Source organism: Falco peregrinus, chromosome 12 (assembly GCF_023634155.1).
Source record: "Falco peregrinus isolate bFalPer1 chromosome 12, bFalPer1.pri, whole genome shotgun sequence".
Taxonomy (NCBI): domain Eukaryota; kingdom Metazoa; phylum Chordata; class Aves; order Falconiformes; family Falconidae; genus Falco; species Falco peregrinus.
In genome coordinates this window covers 3,116,121-3,131,117 of record NC_073732.1, presented here as the reverse complement: position 1 = coordinate 3,131,117, position 14,997 = coordinate 3,116,121, and the positions used below count along the sequence as shown (strand labels likewise).

General features: G+C 39.7%; 1 protein-coding gene across 1 annotated transcript in view; it reads left to right on the top strand.

Annotated features, from left to right (window-relative positions):
• The window catches only part of STAG1 (STAG1 cohesin complex component), a 199,965-nt gene that overhangs the window by 27,827 nt on the left and 157,141 nt on the right, over positions 1-14,997 (top strand). The gene's annotated exons all lie outside the window — the stretch shown is intronic.

Sequence of the window (14,997 nt, the reverse complement as noted above, 5' to 3'; positions counted from 1 at the left end):
CTTATCCCATGGGAGTTGACAATGTTTAAGGAAATACTTCAAAATATTCCCACTCTTGCTTTTACAGCCTGACAGTTTCAAGTATCAGTTACCGTATGTATTTTCATTTTATGTAACTGTGTAAAAGGTACTGAAAATTCTCTTCTTAGCTTTCCAAAGTGCAGAAGAAAATGTCTGCAAATTCTGTGACATTTAAAACTGTGTGGTCTGATCCCTTCTCTGCAAAAACAAAAGCCAAGGAGTCTTACAGGGGAAAATAACCCCTTGTGTGGATCAGCTGCTGGAATTTTCCCTCTCACTGGAGAGCCTCAGCTTCTGGGGATGGCAGTTTCTCTCTTCTGGAGCTTCTGTTAAGTTTCACTCAGTTTTACCAGCAGTGCTTAGAGAAATGGGCTTTTTCTATTTTCAGTGTCTTGTATTTGATGCCGAGGGAAGATGATTCTCTTCCCTTCTAGGCAAGAGATTTTTTTCTTCTCTCATCTGTTAATTTTTCTTTTTTTTCTTAGTCTGTTATTCACCAGGAAGAGATTTGTAAGGCTGTGTTTATCTAAGCAGACGGTTGATGTTAGCAGGCCTGTTGGAGTCCATCACTGTAACTAGGTGGAAAATTCTGTGAGTAGCAAGTGTTTTTCTGTTCCAGTTGTTGAAGATAGTGTGATACGTGAACACTGACCTTAATTTTGCCACTCTTCTCTTTCCCTGAACAGAGCTGTTAACTTCTGCAGACTCTGAAACAAGACAGATAACGCTAAAACCTCAACAAGTTTTGGTTGTATCAGGATAGGCTCAGGATTTGAAGTTGTTTCTGCTGTTGGGTCCCTCAGAGGTGCTGGTTTGTGCAGCACAGCTCCTGTAGAGAGATTCCTGATTTAATCTGTTAGCCTGTTTTCTGTGAGGCATCTCACTGCAGCTACTCTGTATTTCTGGTTATTGGCAGTTAATTCTTGATTTCCTTTCCCAGTTTGCGGTTGAGGTTGGCTATCTTTAGGGATCAGAGTGTGGAAGAGGTTTGGTTGCCTTTTTTTTTTTTTTTTTTTTTTCCCCTCCATAGGAGGGGAAAGGGTTACTGTTTGGGTTGCTGGAAAAGCCCATGTTCTAGCTTTCCAGTGCCACAAGGTTTCCTCTCTGTTTGGGTATCTTTGGAAAAATAAAGCACTCTGCCAGTTCATGCTGGAACACCTGATAGTTTCATTACTAATGTCATGGAGCAGCTTTCATCTGGTGCAACCTTTCCAAGTAAGGCAAGATCTCTTCTTTCTTCTGTCTCTAAGTGGTCCATTTTGGCTAAGCATTATCTAAGATATTTCAGGAAGCCCAGCAGCTATGTTAGTCCAATGAACTGTTTTGGTAAATAACTCCCAGATCAAAAGTCCCTCTTTGCTTGGAGGAAGGACTGCTGTCAGTGTTACTGGGAGTAAGCACTTTGACTAGGCTTTAACACACGCAGGATGGTCACACAAAAACGAGTGATGCTTGCTCAGACACAGTCACACTGTTTCCAGTTTTTGTCATCTGCTTGTCTAAGTAACTGTTCAGAAATAAAAAAGGTGTTCCCGTATTTCTGTAAACAGTGCAAAATACAGTTAAAAAAAAAAAAAAAGAAGAAAGCATCAGTGTTTTAACTTACAACCTGGGTATCCAAGTAAATTGGTGATAGCTTTACAGTTCGAGTTGTCATCATGTCTTCAAATAAATGTGTTTCTATTGAGTCAAAAGGAAAAACAATCTTAAAGGGCAAAGAGGAAGAAAGACAGAAATAAGTTGGTGTATAGTCAGCGGAGCTAGTGAAGTCTGGTTTGGTAATCTTGTCATGTTCCTTACTGAAGTAAATCCAGAAGTTTGCCCACGTCCTTGCAGGCTGCCCGCCCTGTGTGTGGCACCTTTACCACGGTGGGGTGCAGCTCGGTGCCTTTCCTGGGCTGGGCAGAGCAGGGCTCACGGGCAACCAGTGCCGAGCTGTGTGCCTGAGAAACAGGACCAACTGCTGATTCTGGCCCCTGCCTCCACCCTCACAGGAGCACCAGGCTCAGCCACTGCTTATTTTCAAAAATAATCTTTTGAGACACCTGTCGTTCTGTCAAATCCGTTTGTATTTGGCAACATGTTCAAAAACTGTCAAGAGATGGAGGGCAAACAGCCTGTTTCGATGTGAGGGCCTTGGGAAATGAAGCTGAATCAGCTTCTTGTTCAGCTCATGGGTTGGCTTCTCTGTGCTTGCCTTTCGTCCTTGTTTTTCAGATAACACTTGCCTGGCTTTTCAGTTTGTCCAGTTTGGAACTGGACTTCAAACTGATTCCATGCAGTGTGATTATCTTCCATCTGTACAGTCATCATTCCTGTATCTGGATCAATGAAAGATTTCCACCCCCCACCCCCAACATTTTTTCCCCAAGAAAGTTTCGATTTTAATGGATTTATTGTGGTATGCAGGATGTTTTTAAACAGCAAAGAATAGACAGTTTCACCCCCTACTGATTCTTCCTAGGGTTGTTGACTAACCAAAATTAATTTCAGCACTGAATGATAAAAGCTTTTTTTATCACTGAATGATAAAAAGGGTTATTTACTGAGCTAAAATACATCTTGTTCCCAGGTGCTAATTTGTCTTTTCCCTGGTGACACTTGCATTTTGGACTATTGCAGAACTATTTTCAGTTTTACGTAGTGCTTGATACTGACTTCTCTACTATTACTTCTTACAATTTAATTGATTTCTTGTGACTGCTGTGTCAGGGAAATTATTAAAGAATGCTGGTGGATAGCCAACCCTGTTTAACTTCTCTTTAGTTTCTTGAGTCCTTAGATTCCTTGTTTTTCTCTTGTGTCAGAATCCATCAGGAAAATCTTGTAGGTATAGGTAATATATATTTTTTTTAGGTCAGTTGACTTAAGTCAGTTTGTAGTAGACAAGCTTCTGGATCAAACATCTTCAGCCTGAAATAAAGTAACAGTCCTCAAGCTCAGTACAGGTAGAAAGCAATTAATTGCTGTGAGCTCTGCTGCAGTGGGGGGAGGATGTTGAAATCTGTATTGCCCGTGGGGCAGAGAAATATGTTATAGGAATGGAGGAAACTAATGTGTAATAAAGTCACTTTCCCTTTTGAGTCAATTATTTAAAATTATTGTGAATTTTTATTTTCCAGCCGTGTGCTTTCCTAAGTCCTTAGAATCAGGAGTGAGAACTTAGAAGTGGAATCATTTTGTTCTGTGTTGTGCTGGTAAATCATTATTTCAGTGTTTGCTGCTAGTCCTGCTGTTGTTTTTCACCTGCGTAGTTTTGGGGAAATCATCTTGGGATTTGGTGAATTACTTCAGTCTGGGATCTGTGGATTTGGGTTTGAATTTTGATTGCAGTGTGAGGGATTTATGGTCACTGGGGAAATGTGTTTGCAATGCTTTTTATTTTTATCTTCAACATGGTCACATGTGTCCATTGGGAAAATGTGCATCTCCTCACAAGTTTGTGGTGTTTGCATTGTTTTAAGATTGGAGGATGAGAGAAGTGTTTTGAGGTATGCCTTTCCGGTAGAGGGTTTAACTATACAGCTGATGAAAGTCATAAGCTGTGCCATTTGTAATAATTGAGGACATCCAATAGCCACTACTGTAGTACCTTTCAGCAACATTTGTTCAGCTTGTTCAGACTACTGATATGTTTTTGTGTAGCTGTGTCTTTGGAGAAAGTTCCCTTTAGACCAGCAAAGGAGTGCGATGATGAGCACCCTCGCAGCGCACGCTGTGGTTCTTGATACGCTGCCTAGATGTTATGGCTTGTTTGAATTTCACGTTGTTGTTGGTGTTGTGACAGTAGGTGTGTTGGTCCAGTGGACAGGAGACTGGTATCAGTGTAGACTCTGAGAACAGTTTGATAGAAAAGCATTTGCTTGGTATCACACATTGGAGACTTCAAAAGAGTATGAGTTTTCAGACTGAAAAATAGATGATATCTGTATATTTTAGGAAAAAAATAGGCTTGGTTATATCTTTATAATCTCTTTCCTTAAGTGAGCCTATGAGGGTTTCAGCATATTTATGCGCCTGTTCCAATGCCTTGAGACTGAGGTGGTGTCAGGTTAGGATGGATTGAAGGTATTTGGCAGTGTACGGGGTCTGGAGTTACTGTTCTTGTAAATTCTTAAGGCAAAACATGGTATCACAGAAGGAGAAATTGGTGATCAGACTTAAAACGTTTGTAGTAGCATCAATGGCTTTGATGGAGGGATGATAGAAATTGTGTAGTTTATAGATGTGTTTTAGTTTGTCTTCAAGATAACTTGCTCAGTGACTAGTAAAGGGAGAAATTCTTTCATGCGTTCTGATGGTTTTTGTTCCATCTGTACTTGGATTAAAGACCTGCCAGGCTTCCCAGTCTCGGGGAGCATATAAAAAAGTTCCTAGAGCAGGAGAATAGGGTTGCTTAGTTTACAGGGAAGAGAACTTGAAACAAATTTTAAGGTGAAGAGGAATCAAGCCAGAGTTGCCAGCTTGTTTGGCTGATTGTCCAGGTTTGGGATTACTTAACAGCTTTTTCTTTTGTATCTAGGACATTGTGGGATTTAAGGATCGGGTAGCTTTTCCCTGGAAGGCTGCAGTTGTGGGCTGTTTCAGAAGAGGGATTGTAGTGGTGCAAGACATAGGTGAAGGGTGTCTGGTTTGATGTGGAGGTGGGTTTTCTCAGGAAATTGTTGAGATTGGGAGGTAGGGTTTGATTCTGTAATTACTATATATACATTTTTTTTCCTATTTAATGATTTTATGGGCTAACTTAATCTTTTTTGGTCTACCTTAGCTACTTTTTTTGGCTCTTGTTCAGTTTTCACAAACTTTTTGAGGAACGTATCAGGTATTTATAATTTAGGCACTCTGGCCAATGGATAGAGGCAGGACATGGAAATTACTCCCTCTCCGTGGTACACCACTATATTGTCAGTATTCTAGCAGAGTGTCAAGAATCAACAGTCAAAAAATCTGTGCTACTGTGAGCTCTTTTGAGAAGTCCCTTTTATGCTAAGGCAAATTTGATTTTAAATTTTTTTTTTAATAAATCATTTACAGAGTTATTTGGGCTAAAAATAATCAACAATGGAAGGAAAACAGCTTTCTTATGACTCTTGTTGAAATTTATTCCTGCTTAAATGAAAAGCATAAGTGGAACCCCTGTCCACTTAATGATTCTACAAGTTAAAAATGGTTACTAAAACAAGGGTATTTAGATTGCCTCACTGCAGAAAGATAGCATTATGCTACTTGTAGTAATGCCTGTTGGATATTTGCTAATCCCTTTATTAAATGCAACTTCTCTTATAAGGAGCTCAAAACACGAGAGATTTAACAATTTAAAAAAAAATCCACGTACCCTTGTGCGTGCAAAAAAAATTGTATTTGAGGGAAAAAGGAACCTTAGTAGAACAGATGCCAGTTAGCTACATCAGGCTGAGGGTAAAGCTGAATTTCCAGCCTGACGGTAGTATAGGAATCCGTAGGTTTTTGTCCTATGAGCACTGCTGAAGTCCCTGGACTAGGAAAAACTGGTACTTTGGGATCTTCCAGCTCCTGGACTGATAGCATTGAGAGACTCTCTTGGCCTAAAACTTCAAGGGTTATCTCTGGGGTAAGTATAAATACTGAGTAGAAGCTTTCAGTATCTGTCACACCTGGATAATGCCCAGAAATCTGCTGTTCAGGGGGCTTGGATTGTGACATCTTTGTTAAGGACAAGGATCCTGATAGATCTAGCAACTAGGAAATGGATAGAGCTGCTTCTCAAAGCTTGTGGTCCAAGGCGTGTGGTTTTCTAAATGAGCAGTTTTCAGTGGTGGGAATGCTTTAACATAATCCTTCAATGCTGCCACCTTCTGAAGAACCACTGTGCCTTTGCATTCTTTTGAGGGTAGGGTGGTAACGGTGTCTATCAGGAAACTGGAAGACTAGTACACTTCAGGGTGGTCCTGCATTTACTTCTACATGCTACAGCAAGAGTCTCTTTATATTAACCATTAAATATTGCTTCTGTTAGCAGCAGCGTGAACTTAGAAAAGTTATTATTTTAGTGACCTTGTTTTCCTTAAGCCTTTGTGTATGTCCCCCGAAGTTCATATGAGTACCAGAATTAGTCATTTACCAGAGTTTTTGATTTATAAGCGACTTCAAAATGCATGTTTTCTTTGATAATCTGGACAAAATGTTCTGCAGTTCCTCTTGGTTTTTCTTATCCAGCGTCCCATATGAGGAAAAAAAGAAAAAGCAAAACAAAGAGAACAAAACCCTGAATCATTGAGTGGTTTTTTTTTTTCCTTTATTCCAGTGTTCTGCATGTGAGGCTTTGCTGCTTCTTGTGAAAATTGGTTTTATTGTTGGCAATTTTCCAGATGCAATGAATAATAGAACACCAGATGTCCACTGCTGAGAAAAATTACAGATGAGTAAACACTTTTCTGAGGTAGCATAAAAATCTATTAATACTGCTTCTACTGTGCATACACCGTGTACACTCTTGGCCCATTGTGTATTGGGCTGTACAGAGATGAAAATCCAAAGCCTGTGTGATGATCTAAATGTGTTTGACTACACCAGGGATTCTTGCCTTCCTGTAGATGTGGATTATTTTGCAGGAATAAGCAGTTTACTAACTGAAGTGCTTGAGTGTGAATTTAATCACTGGATTTAATTTTAATTATTGTCACAGATGGATTTGATTGAGGGTAATGTCACAGAAACATTAGACGAAATGGGGGGGGGGGGGGGGGGGGGGGGGGGGAGAGAAGGGGTGTCAAGGGTTCATCTGGTTCTCACCCTTTCCCTTCCAGCAGGCACAGTTACAGTTGTGCTATGTTTTCAGGCGAAAAGCAGGCTGTGTTCCCAAAGCCTTGTCTGCTTTTTCCCAGCCGTTTCAACCTCAAACTTCGCAATGTTTGTTGTACCTGACAAGTGTGCCCCATCTATCTGGGAAAAGAAGAAATCTTCAGTGGTGGATAATTCACATTTGCTTGAGCAAACTATTGGAGTGCTTCACTAGTCCTTGCCTGGATTTTCCTTGATGTGGTTTCAAACCATCACTTGTCCAGTCCTCACTGAGAAGGGGAGCTTATTCTCCCCCTGCATTGCCTTTGCAACAGTTTTTATGTACTGAAAAAGTAGTCATCCTCCTTGAGTCTTGTCTGGTTCCAGTGGTACTCTCCTGTTGCTTTCCTGCACACAGATGTTTCTGAGCCTCCTGGAACCCTGGCATGGCTTGCTAAAATTAAAAACCTGAAAAGTTTTATGCCGTTTTAGTGAGCTGAATTGGCTTACTAAGAAATCAGCTGAACAGGATGGTCCCTTTTTTGGGGGAAGCATTTCATTGTCTCGAAAACTATCTTTTAAAACTTTATGCTAAGTTATGGTCAACACTTACGCTATCCCTATCATTATTCATTTTCATGACAAATTTCAAAAGTTTTCACCGATTGCTCAGTCTTTTGTTGGGACGATGACTCTACAGTTTCTATGATAGGCAAAATCTCTCTTGAATTTAAATTTGTCCCATGGCCTTTTTTTGTGATTCTCAATGCCCTTGCATCATCTTGAAAAGATGAGTGAGTTTGTCTTCTCAAGACTCTTTCTGAGTGTTGGAAATACAAGTGCAGAGAAGCAGAAGACTTCAAGGCTCTATCTGTTCGTGCTCACGATTTGAGGATAGTAGAACCTAGCTTTCTAGGAAGCGGGTAGATAGCTGATGTTATCCTAATGGACAGATGGCAAGGAGCAAGTTGTTAATTTAGACCTTAATTATCCAGATACTGAACCAGCATTAGAACTCAGTGCCTTAACTTTTTGTCTTGTGTAATCAGACCGTAATTACTTGTCTTATGAGTGACGGAGTGCCTGTAGCCCCCAGTGATCTCAGTCCCAGTTGTGAATGCTCAGTGCTGCAGAAAATCAGGTCAAGTGTCTCACTGGGGTGTCCACGGAGTGAGGGGCGGTTATGCCTGAAGAGTCTGTAAGAATAACAAAGGGAAAGCAAGCTTGTTTTCGTATGCTCAGTCCATCAAATTTATTTTGATTTTAAATAATAATTACAAATTGAAAAGGATAAAATTTCTGTTCTTGAGCAAGCTGTATCTACAGGCTATTGTTTGCTCAGAGCATTTGGTTAACATCTTTAGTATTAGCCATCCAAGGCGTTATGAGAAAGCATTATATTATAATATAGTTAACAGTGGAGATGATCAAACAAAATAGTGAGTGATGTGTGACATTTGAATCGGCTGTGCTATTATAATCATGGTTAAAAGATTGTATCAGCTTTTCTGTGTAATCTTAGTGTCAGTGCCTTGGCACACATGCACAGTACAGGAATTAGCTGCTACCTTCTGGAAATAGTAGCAGAAGATACAGAAAAACTGGCTGGTTTTGGCAGCACTCTTTTTAGAGACATGAAACTAAGTATAGAAATGTGGTAGTATGACTTGGAGGTTTTTGTCATTTAAGAATTTTATTCCCAGCTCTGCAAGAAGTGCTTTGTGTAACCTTTCGGTGTGAGGTCTTGCATTCGTAATTGTGAAGAGCACAGAATAATACTGTGCGCTAGAAAGTGAGACTTGAGATTGTTTTTCTGGCTGACTGGACAAGACCTTTTTGGGCTAAAAGTGTTTGGTGAGAGGAAGCAGCGACAGCTGTTTTGCCTGTAGAGTCAGTTCTATGTGTTGGTGCAACTGAGGAGACAACTGAAGTTGAAGGCAGTGTTAAATGGACAGCAAGGTGTTGGCATGAGATAGTTCTTGTTCCCACATGTATGTGTAATATATCTGGAAATACCTTTAAAGAATGGGGGGAAAAGAAACTTTAGTCAATGCTAATGGGTATATACTAAATGCTTTAATTTTGTGTAGAGTCTTGCTTTGTTGTTCTTGGCCTTATATTTTTCTTGTATTATTCCTGTTACCTTTGTGAGCTCACTTCTCTTTTATTGTTTTATGTATAATTTCTTATTGACATTTTCTGAGGAAAGAACAATTGTCCACCCTCAGCTTGCTGTTCTGATACGTCCATTCTTCTGAAAGATCCCTAGCCAAACCATATGCCACGGTGTTCAGAATTGTCCCTTTACTGCAAAACAGCCTATTTCCATCTCTCTTGGACTGGGGAGCCCAGCACTGGACACAGTGCTCCAAACATGTCTCATCAGCTCCAAACATGTCTCTTGAGCAGAGGGACAGGGTCACCTCCCTCGAGGTGCTGGCAGTGCTCAGCCTAACGCAGCCCAGGAGGTACTGTTGGCCTTTGCAGCATGGGCGCCTTGCTGGCTTGTGTTCAGGTTGTTGTCTACCAGGTCTTTATTGGAAAAGCTGTTTTCCAGGTGGTTGGTCCCAAACCTGTGCATGGCGTTGTTCCTCCCCAGGTGCAGGGCTTCACGCAATTCCTGTTTGTCTGTTGCTTCAGCCTCTCCAGGTCCCTCTGAATGGCAGCACAAGCTCCTGGTGTATCAACTGGCTCTTCCCAGATTTTTTGCCTTTGTTTTTGACATGCCATTGCAGGTTGGGAAGTGCAGGTTTTACTACGTATTAAATGGGTAACAGCAACAGCCAAGACACACATTTGGGAGGGCGAAGGTAGAGTAATAATAATATGTCCAGTATGATTTTGAAGGATGTAGAAAATGAAGCATCACCATGCTGTGCTAGCCTAGGTGTTCCTAATGTTACCTCATTATATCACGGCTAGGTTGGATTAGTAATATCACAGACCACGTATTGGCAGGGCTTGCTATGTACTTTACGTATCGAAGGAGCTCACTAGTGCTTAGTGTTAATTTTTCTGTCACTTGGGCTTTGAATCTTTAAGTACTAAAATGTGATAATGTGAAATTTAGAATTTTGTGTAGAACGTCAATGAAATTATCTTAAAGATAGGCTAAATAAGCATTATGTCTTGTTTGGCCTTAAGTGATGCTGTGTATTTTCAAATTCAGAGCTGGAGGAGGTGATTTAATTTGGCTTTCAGATCAAGTGGCTGTAGGATCAACATGAATTAATTTGTTTCACATTCTAAACCTGTAGCAGAAATGAAGCTTACGCTTAAAGAAATACATAATCCAAAGCAAACAAAAACTCCTGAGTGATGAAGAACTCATCACAGCATTTGTCAAGTTATTAAGGGTTAGTTCCTGATGACTGTTTTTCTAGTTCTGCAGGACTTAGAATTTACACTTTGAATTTCTAAATACCATTTTCACTTTGCAGTTGGGATGGCTGGGCAGGAAGGATTCAAGTAGTGCGCCCAAGGCCATGCATGGGTTTGGATGAAGCAGTAAAGGGCTAGAATTTATCTGCCTGCGTCTAAGATCCTCTTTTCTCTCTCACCTTGCTGATCCAAGCTTTTAGAGTTTTGGCTCAGTGTGCAACGTGCTGCCTTTTGATGGGATTGTCATTTGCTCCTGCTGCAGGCCTTTTCCTAGCTGCCAAACGCTGCTGTTGGGCAGGAATGTTGAGGGGACAAATCTTGTCTCTAAACTGAACATCAAACCTTGTTTCATGGGGCCGTGCAATGGCACGGCACACCATCGTGTATCCTAGCTTCTCTTCTATACAAGCGGTGTGTTTGGAGCTCTCGGGTTTCCTTTGGGCCTTAGCGGGATGGAGAGGTGCACTGCTTTATTGTTTTTCAACTTGCAAGAAAAGACATAGCAGGGAGCACTGAGGAAGAAAGCAAAGTAATTTTAAATGGAAAATGAAGTTGTGGCGTACAGTAGAAGATACTGCTCTGCTGGTGTGAGCCGTTGTTTAAATATAGTTTGCACTTGGATGGGACAAGGTCACTTGGTCAACATGGAAAGGATTTTGAGTTGGGAGTCAGTCAAGTACCAGCTATCTTCTATTTTTTTTTTATCTTCTAGGCAATGTAATTAATAGTGACGTAACTGCTATTGCTAAATTTCATAATAGTTTTTTTTATTTAGCTTTTTTGTTTAGTTCTAAGTTTTGATTTCAGCTTATAATGTATAGATACTTTTTTTATTATAAGGTTGGTTGAACTTGATTTGGCTGTTGCTACCCAGTGGATGCTTGGATCAGCTCTGTCAGGTTTGAGGGTTTGTGTCAAGTTTTTAATTTGTTTTTTTGTTGTTTGGCTAAAATGGGTAGATTACTTCAGCACCAGAGAGGCAAATAAACAATCTAAAGACTACAAAAAATATACATGGCTTTTCACGTTAGTAGAAATTACAGAAAATAGTCATGGAATGCATGTATCAGATTATTTTTTTTGAAATTGTAGAGCCTTTCTTAAAGCCAAACTCATTATGAGATACTTCCTGAAGAAAAAAATGTCATAAAACTGACAATTTACTAGAAAAGACTTTTTTAAATTATTTTTTTAAGCAGGGGTTTTATTGGTCAATTTGTCTGCCCTGGTTATTGTGCATAGTTAAAAAAAACAGAAGCAAAAGAAGAGAAACATTTACTTGTTTTCCCATTGTATGTTTCAACTGCATGGCGTCTTCTACTGCCTGATTTATATTCTTCTATAAGTCATTTTTAACTATGCCAGCATAAATTTATGTCATCTTAAAATATAGATGTGCAGGCTTAAAAGGCCACAAACCTGCTAAGGCCATTAAAATTAGGATTGAATGAAAACATCAGATTATTTTTTTTAAACTCCTGAAATAGAAGCAGTTGACTGAAAGTTAAAGGACTTTTCAACTATATTGTGTTTATTATAGTTTAAAGAACCCAGAATGCAGAAATGTGAAGTGCTCCTCCCCCTGCTCTTCTCTTCTCCAGGATAAAGGTGATAAAATGGGAATCTGTCTCAAGCTTTTCAGGGTTTTTTATCAATGACTTTGTACTGGGGCTGAATGAGGCAGAAAGGAGGAGAGTTTGATTTTCCCATTTGTAAGAACATAATCTTTAAGAAACAGGTCTCTCTTCCATTAAAACTAGAAAAAATTTGAAGGTTCACGTTTGTGTAGTCCATAAGGATCAATGATTTTCCCAGAGTTGTCAAACTTAATTGCATGGCTAAATTGAGAACCCTGTTCCAAGCACATACAGCTTTTCATTAGTCACTATAGTGCCTTATTTTGTTTCCAAAGCAAGCCTAAGCAACGTGAGTGATAATTCAAGACTGAATTTTGGAAGCAAGTGGTGATGTTTCTGTGAGTGTAGAGCAATGTTACTGTTGAGTGAAGTTGCAAGGCAGTTATCCCAGCACTGTTAAAGGTTTCCTACCTCCAGCTGAGTATCTGGGCTGAGCAAGAGTGAATTAGCATCCAGAACGTAGTAGCCAGCAGGACAGTATGGGATGTGTGTGAGGGGTATGGCTGACTTGGATTGTGTAATGGGGGAGCGTTATTCCATGTAGTGCGAGACTCCACTTCTGGTCAGTCCCACAAAATACACAAGATTGTGCCTTTTCTTTTGGGGCTTCTGGCTCTGAGCTCTTCATTCTCTGGCTTGTCAGCATTGACGATGCTTGTATTTTAGCACTTAAGGCTTGACCCTTGTTAAGTGCCTTTATTAACACAAGACAGTAGAAGGGCAATTTTGTCACCACCTAGATGGTCCAGCCTGGACCCAACCACACAGCGATAGGTTTCTCCCAGCACTGTTTTGCAGTTTCCTGTGTAGCATAGGGACTATCAGAAAGTACCCCAGGACCTTGCATTCCCTGGGTGTCAAGTTGTCTGCCGTTACCACCGTGTCAAGGCTTCCTTGGTTCCTCAGTCGCTTCTGAATGAGGCAGCTCCTCTCTTCTCCTTCTGGCTCTTTATACCCTTCAGTCCATACTTTTTTTTTAGGCCAGGACTTTGCTTTTCAAGTAAGTTACCCCTGAGCAAGTATACTTTTCCTTGTGTGTGAAAGCACTTCCCTAGAACTTGAATGCTGCTGGTTACTATATCTAGTATATGCATGCACAGCATAACAGTTGCAAAGGGTGATAACTGGGTTTAAAAAGAATATTAAAAATAGAAACTCCATGTAAGAGATTCTGCAGGATGTCTGAAACATCTGTGGAAAATGTCTCACATGAAACACACATAAATTTTCTTGAACTTCCTTTGAAAGCTCTTCTGAAAAGTAAGATTGATGTCCAGTATCCTGCTAGAATTAGATAATCTGAAGATCCAAGATGGGTAGGTTTCCTTTTGAGGTCTAGTTACTGTATGCAAGTGTCTGTGTGTGTGTGTGTGTAGCAAGAGTGCTTGTATGTGTACAAAACCCACACTTTTTTTCATCTGTGTTAAAGGGAAGGTGTGGCAAAAATGTGTACTTCTAATTGTCCTGGCAGGAGGAAAATGTAGTTGTAAATTAATCAAAAGCTTTCTTCTTTTATTTCAGGATTTCATTAAATATTCTTCTTACGTTGTACCTACATTTTAGTGTTTTGTGACCACCAGAGTGCATGTTATAGTGAACCTTTCAGTTTCAGAGATCTGAACGTTCCCTTCTTTGTTCTTCATGTACGAAGCTCAAAAGAGTCTGATGCTATGTTTGTTTATAGTAAATTCTTCCAAGTGTCTGAAATGGTTGCTTTATGTGGTTGAATGGGCATGTCATTCCCCCCTTAAGAGTAATTTCATCCTTTAAAACATAGTAATGACCAGTGTCTCAAATGAAGAAACGCTTTTACAGAAACAGCACAAATAGCATGCCATACAACATTTTTCCTTATGAAGAACTCAGACTAACTTGTGTCTTATAGTGACACTGATGAACTTCTGCACTAGCCTGGTGTACTGGCTGTGGGAGATGACCCCCTTTAAACCATTAATGCCAGAGTGGTACCTTTAATTCCAAACTTCTTTTGTTAACATTCGTTGTGCAACAAAGTGGCTTGCTAATGATACTCTACAAAATATGGCCAGTGAGATGGCAGTACGTAGTGAAAAATTTAAATTTGTTGATGAGACACTGTAAGTCAAACTGTTGGATAGCACAAAAGAGTAAGTACTGGGAGAATTAGTTGCATGCATCTGTGAGTCTAATTGGAACTGTAATAACCAGAGGCAAAAAAGTCTGTTCTTGCTGTACAGTTATGGTTTTGGTAAATAAATACTGATGTGGCATACAGTTGGATGGAAAATAATACTTTACATGTTATACTGTTTTGCTTAGACTGCTGCAGTTTTATTTAGATACTGTGTTTAGGTCAGGTCATGTTACCTCTTCCTGGCTTGATTTTCCTGCTGTCTTGTGCAAATCTACTACAGCACAGAAAAAACTGCCCATTGAGAAGAAATTAGATATTTAAATAAAAGAGATTTAAAATATCCCATGTTTTAAAAACCATGCAGTTAAGTCTTTGGTATTCATTGCCATTGATCACCTGCAGTGCTCCATGCAGCTATTTGTATTACCCCAGGATCTGTAAAAAGGGAGAATGAAATGAAACAAATCATTTTAGTTTCTCCAGAACTTGCATTTTCTGGAAGAATGGGGTGGCAGCTCTATGTTTTATTACAGCAAAGGTTATTGCATCTGTCACATTGTGCTGTTATTTAATGGTAAAGTCACATCTGCTGTCATTAGTCAACTGCTTGATTAGTCTGTTGGGTAGAGATGTTACTGGTGGGTGTAGTGGTACCACAGATGCAGTCTAGTTTATTGTTTAAACTTATGACTCTGGTTTCATCAGGTTAAAATATTTTCTACTGCCATTAGAAGTTTGCACAGCTTCTGACTATTCTGTGAAATTCTGTCACATAAAATGGTGAGCCACTGAGCCTGATTGAATAGGTGTAGTTCCATTAAAGGGAATGTTATCAGGAATATTATCTTTTACCTGTTTTATCAAAATCTGTATGATTTTAGGTGACGATCTTTTGTATTGATTCAAAACTAGGAAAGACTGTTTCTCATTAAACCAAACTTTTGTCTTGTAAGTTTGTTCTATTGTACAACTAGAAAATAAATTCCTTAAGTCTAGATCATCACATTTTCTGATTGCTCAGGCTTATATACTGATCTTGTTTATTTACATTTTCTCAGAGTTCCACTTGTGTTTTTACATCAGAGT